Source organism: Lepidothrix coronata, unplaced genomic scaffold, assembly GCF_001604755.1.
Source record: "Lepidothrix coronata isolate B3197 unplaced genomic scaffold, Lepidothrix_coronata-1.0 Scaffold174, whole genome shotgun sequence".
In the NCBI taxonomy this organism is placed as follows: Eukaryota; Metazoa; Chordata; class Aves; order Passeriformes; family Pipridae; genus Lepidothrix; species Lepidothrix coronata.
This window is the reverse complement of record NW_016690354.1, coordinates 1,150,351-1,156,350: the sequence shown is the minus strand read 5'-3', so window position 1 is coordinate 1,156,350 and position 6,000 is coordinate 1,150,351. Positions and strand designations below refer to the sequence as shown.

At 39.4% G+C, this 6,000-nt stretch overlaps 1 protein-coding gene across 6 annotated transcripts in view; it reads left to right on the top strand.

The window, feature by feature from the left end:
- The window catches only part of RIMKLB (ribosomal modification protein rimK like family member B), a 41,240-nt gene that overhangs the window by 8,907 nt on the left and 26,333 nt on the right, over nt 1-6,000 (top strand). The window lies entirely within an intron of this gene.

The following is a 6,000-nucleotide window of genomic DNA, read 5'->3' as shown; positions in this document are numbered from 1 at the left end:
TGACGAGCTCCATCTGCCCGGGGGGCTGGGAATCGAACCCGGGTCGCAGCGGTGAGAGTGCTGCACCCTAACCACTAGACCACCAGGGGCCCCAAGCTGATATGATAGGAAGAATTTTAATACCACCAATGTCAAGCTGTGTAACACTTATAGTTTATTTTTGTTTCAACTTTTTAGTTTGGATTTCCTAAAGTAAGGAGACTGCAGTGATGTTCTTTACCTTTACCTCTTCCATTTCTCTTCCCCATATATCAGTCAAAAAAAAAATACCACTGGGGATCCAGGGAAAAATTACATTTCTGAAAATTGTATTTGAGTAATCCTGTGTGGGAACAAAATATAAAAGTACCCTCAGCTCTGAAGAAGAGCCTGCCACGTGATCATATTCCTTGTTCCTTATTGGGAAATCTTACGTAGGAGTGGAATCATAGAAGTGACTCTGGGGAAGAACTTTGATCAGAATTTTTACCCTATTGTGGCATGGATCAATCAAGCATAAAACTTATTCATGGGAAAATCAGTATCTTTTATTCTGGTATTACTAAAATTTTATTTACTTATTCTGGTTTTTAATCTGAGGAGTCTATGATTTTTAACACAGATTGAAATTCTGTAGGATGTTTTCAAATCAAGATAACTTCTTGTCAGAATGTCTGAACATCTGACTGCTCTGAGCGTGCTGTCCTTTGGACAGCGTGTTATGCAAAGGCAGTCATCCTGGACTTTAGCTGCAGTCTCTGAGATGCATAATTAGTCCTCCATCATTTCAGTATTCTTTTTATTTTTTGGCGATGATTTCTTCTTTCCTGTCTTCTGTCTGTTTTTGGGCAGTTAAATACGGCAAGCGTAGATCGTGGACCTTTCTACTCTCTTCTGCCTAATGTCTCCTAATGCTGCATCTATTGCAAGAAAAAAGATAAAGTATGCAAGTCGGAAAATTATTGCTGAGAAATATGTAGTACAGGAATGAGAAAAATTAAGGAAATTACTGGAAAGAAAATCCAAAAAACATGAAGTTATTCTCATACAAGGTCTTCATTCAAAACAAAGTAAATAACTAATGGTTTGAAAAGGAGTGAGAAAAAAATACTGAAAGATTTCAGATAGAAATTTTTTTATAAGTAGTCTAGACTGTCTGACTGTGGTTTTTTTTCTGAGGAGTGAGAGTTGTCTTGTATGAAACAATTCTTTCTCATGGAGAGAGATGAAAAATCTTCCCTCTCAGTTTTCCCGTTCTCTTTCCTAGACCTTTTGCACGTGTTTTGATACAGATTTCTGGTGGAAGACACAAGCAAAAGCTTTGTGTATCATTTGCCTTGTTAAAAGTCCTCAGTTGGCCTAGGAAAAGGTGTCCTGGAACAATATCCAGGAGGTAATGCATTCTGTACCCTTTTAGTTATCTACTGTTGTGTGAGGGATCCAGATTGAGTAAAATTTTGTACAGCATAGAGGAGTGGTTTAAGAGAATGTATGCTTACTGGATAATGACCTGCTTTTGTTTCCTTTTCTGTCCTTATTTGTGTTGAAAGCTTAACAATTCAGGGCTCAGACTCTGAAGGTAATACAAGATATTGTAGGAAGTAATAGTGTTTTTTTGGTCACCTATTCACCCTTTGATTAGAGCTTTTTTTTTGTCCTTCAAGACCTAGGCAATTTCTTAAATAAATTGTGAGAAGAATGTTAACTTTACACAGTCAAGTTGGAAACTGTAGGATGCTATTTAAAAATATGGTATTTCTGTAGGTGATATAGTCAATAATCTTGTGGATTTGCTGACTGTCAGTAACATGGCTGGAGGCTTCAGAAACCAAAAATCCAGCATACGATATCAAAAAGCTTGGAATTATTTACCTCACAGGGCTAGAGTGGGAAAGACACTTCTAAACTTAGGAAAACTGAACAGAACAGTGGGATACATAGCAAAATTGAAAATTGTCCCTTCCACAAACCACGTGGTGTATACCTTGACAGCAGAGCACACTGGTGTATCGCTGAAGCCTAGAGCCAAAGGCATAAGTGGGAAGCTCTTGCAATGCTGAGGTTTACAGGATTTGTGTAGGTCAGAAGTGATAAGATCTGGCGTGGCAGAAGGGAAAGGGGGGGAGATTGGGTTGTTTCAGTCAGTGGACACAGCAGCAGCGACTCCTTGGGGCGGTGATTCCCAGGCCATCCAGCAGTGTAGGCCCAGCAGTCACTGCTGATTCCTTTTCTTCCACAGCTGAAACTCAGAATGACGCAGTATCCCAAGCACCCCACACAGCCCCAGTATGACTGGCCATGTGATGAACCAGCATGCAGCTCAAGGTCCATGTTAGATTCCTCAACACAGCATGAGTCCAAAAATCATTGTAAATGAAAGTTAGGAGATGTAGAATTAATTTTTTTCCTTTTAAGTCTAGAAGGAAATTCTTAAACTGATTTATGCTTTAACGGTTTTGGAAATAATTTAAGTTCAGCAAGTATTTTTTGAAAATAACTGGGTTTTATGCCTTACTTAAATAAGTGCCTGCTTACCCAAGCCATGCATTCGTTTCCTTTGCGCACTGGCAGTAGTACTCTGTAGATTTCCAAGGCAAAAGCTGAGATAAAGTAAGAACTGTATAAAACAATGAATTTTTTCTGCTGCCTTGGTGGGCTGCGCCTGCTGAGTTGGTTACTGAATCAGATATACACAACACTGTTGCACAGGAATCAAAGTATCACATAATCAGTTAGGTTGGAAAAGACCTCTGAGATCCTGGAGTCTAATGGACAGGAAGGCATATATGGAAAAAAGTGGAGGGTGATATTGCAACTGGTCTGATTTAAACTGGCTCAGTGTAGCTGTAGCCTAAGTTTAAGAGCTAAATTCCTGAAGCTAAACCAGTTTAGTATGATCTACTGTGGAATGGAGCAGCTGTGTTTCTCTTGTCCCCTTCCAGCACTGCTCTTCCTGTTTGCCCTGTATGAGGACTTCATGTCTCTCTTGGCATGCTTTCATGTTGTATCCAAGCTAATCTAAGTGGCTCATTGTCTAATCTAGTCTGGTAATTCCTATGTTAATTTGAAATACGTAGAGAGTAATATGACAAAACTGCAGGACATTTTCAGATGTGCAGTGAGCCCCGTCAAAATGTATGCTTTTAAACTGTTTGTCTAAGTTTGCTAATGCAGTAATGTAACAGGCTTGAGGAATTTGAAGATAGACAAATTAAAGCTTGTGAGCAGGAATGTATGGGGTAGGATGGGGTGGAGGTGGAGCAAGCCTGTAGGAAAGTCCCACCCTATAGGGGAGACTTAGTGGACAAGAGACAAAACACACATGGATTGTCTCCTCATTCTGAATATTCTTTCTTACTTGTGTCTAGGACTGAGCAGTACCTTTCCCCACAGACTGCACACCTTACCTGTAGGGCAGCACAGTTCAAGAACTGTTTTTTGGGGAAGAATGTGTTACAGAAATTTGGATCTTTCCTTCATTAAAATGATACACAATAATATCTTCATTAAAATTCTTTGCTACCAGAACAGCAGAAATTGTAATCCACTGGGTCATCAACTTACCAATACCTTTATTGTAGGTTTCTGGAATCTCCATATTTTCTGATACTGTCCTGTGAAGGAAAATAGTTTTAAGGAAAGTTGCTTTCATGAACTTTAAACTATTAAAGATGCTGGAGTGACTAAAGTATAAAACAAAGTATGAACTTTTCCTAAGACTTTTTTGGCTTTCCCTTTGGAAGTCAAAACCAAATGATCAGCCTAGGTGAGGAATAAAAAGGGCATAGTAATAATATATTCTAAACCGGTAATACTTTGTGCATGGTCAGCTGGCTTTTCTTAAGTCAGATAAGTGACATCTGGAAACAGATCTCTTACCTTCATTTTTTCTGCAGAGGAAGTATTTAGAAGATAGATTATTCTAATTTGGTAAAGGTTGGTGTGTTGCTTTAGGCATCTGGGTTTCCAGGGTGGGCCTCAAATTTGTGATACAAGTCAGTATTTTGTTTAGGTTTTTCATCTGCAGAATGTGATTTTGTTTTGTATAATCTGTTCTTCATTTCTTATTTAGTTTAAACTGATAACAAATAGTTGTGATCTTTGATTTTTTTTCTCACACTGGATTAGATAGCAGTGGAAGTAAACATGGAGGAATCGGGATAATTGAAAGATTTCACAGAATATGTCACACAATATTCTGAGTTGGAAGGGACCCACAAGGATCATCAAGTCCCACTCTGAAGTGAATAGCCCATACAGGGATTAAACCCACAACCATGGCGTTATTAGCACCATGTTCTAACCAACTGAGCTCATCTCATTTCTGTAAAGTACAGAAAGCTGAGGGAAAAAAGATAAGGTTGGATAACAAATTCCTGTGTTTTCATGAAATGGTAAGAAAAGCACTTATGAATCAGCTGGATCTATGGTGAGAGAGGACTTTTACAGATACAAAACAATTGTTATATCAAAATATCAAAACTTATAATATTTTTGAGTCATTTAGTCACATAAATGCTGCCTTCTATCACACAGGAGGGGGAATAATCACCTTGTCTTCCTTCTGACCGTTTCAGTAGTCTCCTGGCACTTGTCAGTCCATCAGTGCACCTTACTGTAAGAGCTTTTCCGGCAGCGTGCGGCAGTGGCTTTGGGAGTGATGGAGCAGAGGCAAAGCGTCCTTGGCAAGGTGCCTTGTTGAGCACTGCGGAGTTGGCCTGTTTCCTGCTACTAACTACAGCCAGAGCAGCCATTGCTTCCTCTGCAGAGTTGTGAAATTGGTTTGTAACTTAAATGAGAACTGGAGAAGAAGCTGCATTGTGTGCAAAGGACTGGAAGGTGGTTTGACATAAAGTGAATTTTGTGCTGTTGAAAGTGCTGGGCTCAGAATCGCTTGAAGCCATTTCTGATGTTCTTTCACTGTGGAATCGATCACTTGCCAGTCTGATTGGTGTTAAATCTGATGGAGACATAACCAGTACTAGTAGGCAGTTATGGACTATATAGAGGGGATTTCGGAATGGTAGCTGTATTTAGAGGTGGGTGTGATCCACTGTGTGACCACCCCAATATTAGATGCATGAGACAAACACAGCTCTAGTAGAAAAAACACCAATTCAAACATTTGCTCTATTATCATATTTTAATAACTGCATTTCAACAGCTGCCACATATTTTAAGAAGAATTGGGTTTTGTTTTTTTTCAGAACTGTGACACCAAAGACAGCTCTCTTATGGTGCTTAGAGGAAGAAAGGATTTGTACTCTCTAACCATCCTGAGTGTTCTTGCAGTTTTCCTCCTTCCTATCAGAGATTTCTGTTCTTTTGTGAATGATCTGCTGCTATCTCAAACTGGTGCTAAATAACAAGGCTAACAATGAATTTGATCTTCTCAAAAGTGTTTTGTTTTTTCAGTATGTCATCAGTGGTAGATATGGGCTCAGTCCAAAGCCACCCTTGCAAGGTGGAGAGGTAGGAATGTTTCTGCATGGAAATATTTTATTATGTTAATTTCAGAGGGCTGTGTTAAGGTCTGAAGATTTTAATTTGCATGTGTTCTAGAACAGCCAGCCAGGAAAATCAGACTCATAGGGCACGTCATCTTGAGCATACGTGCATGTCATCATACCTGAAAATGCCAGAAAGCATTGCCAGATTTTTAATTGTAGTAAGAATTCTCAGGAATGACCATCTGGATGATAAACAATATAAAAAGGACAAAATCAAAATGAAAGATGTGTTTCCATACATCCTAGCCAAGAAATAAAAATTAGCCTAACGTTTCACAAGACAGTCTAACTGGCTGGGGGTTTCTGTGTCACTTTTCCAACAATTCCCGTTCCAGTGCTGTGTCACCTAGGCAAGTTTTGCTGGCACATTTGTTTGAGCAGTTGTATTGTGAACCAGGTCTGCATACTGGTGTAGTTTTAAATCAGATTCTTCTTGGTGGCAGGTGTTTTTTTTTATACTGCATCACTCCTCCGAGTCAGGGAACAGCGTGACTGCGCAAACAGTAGTGTT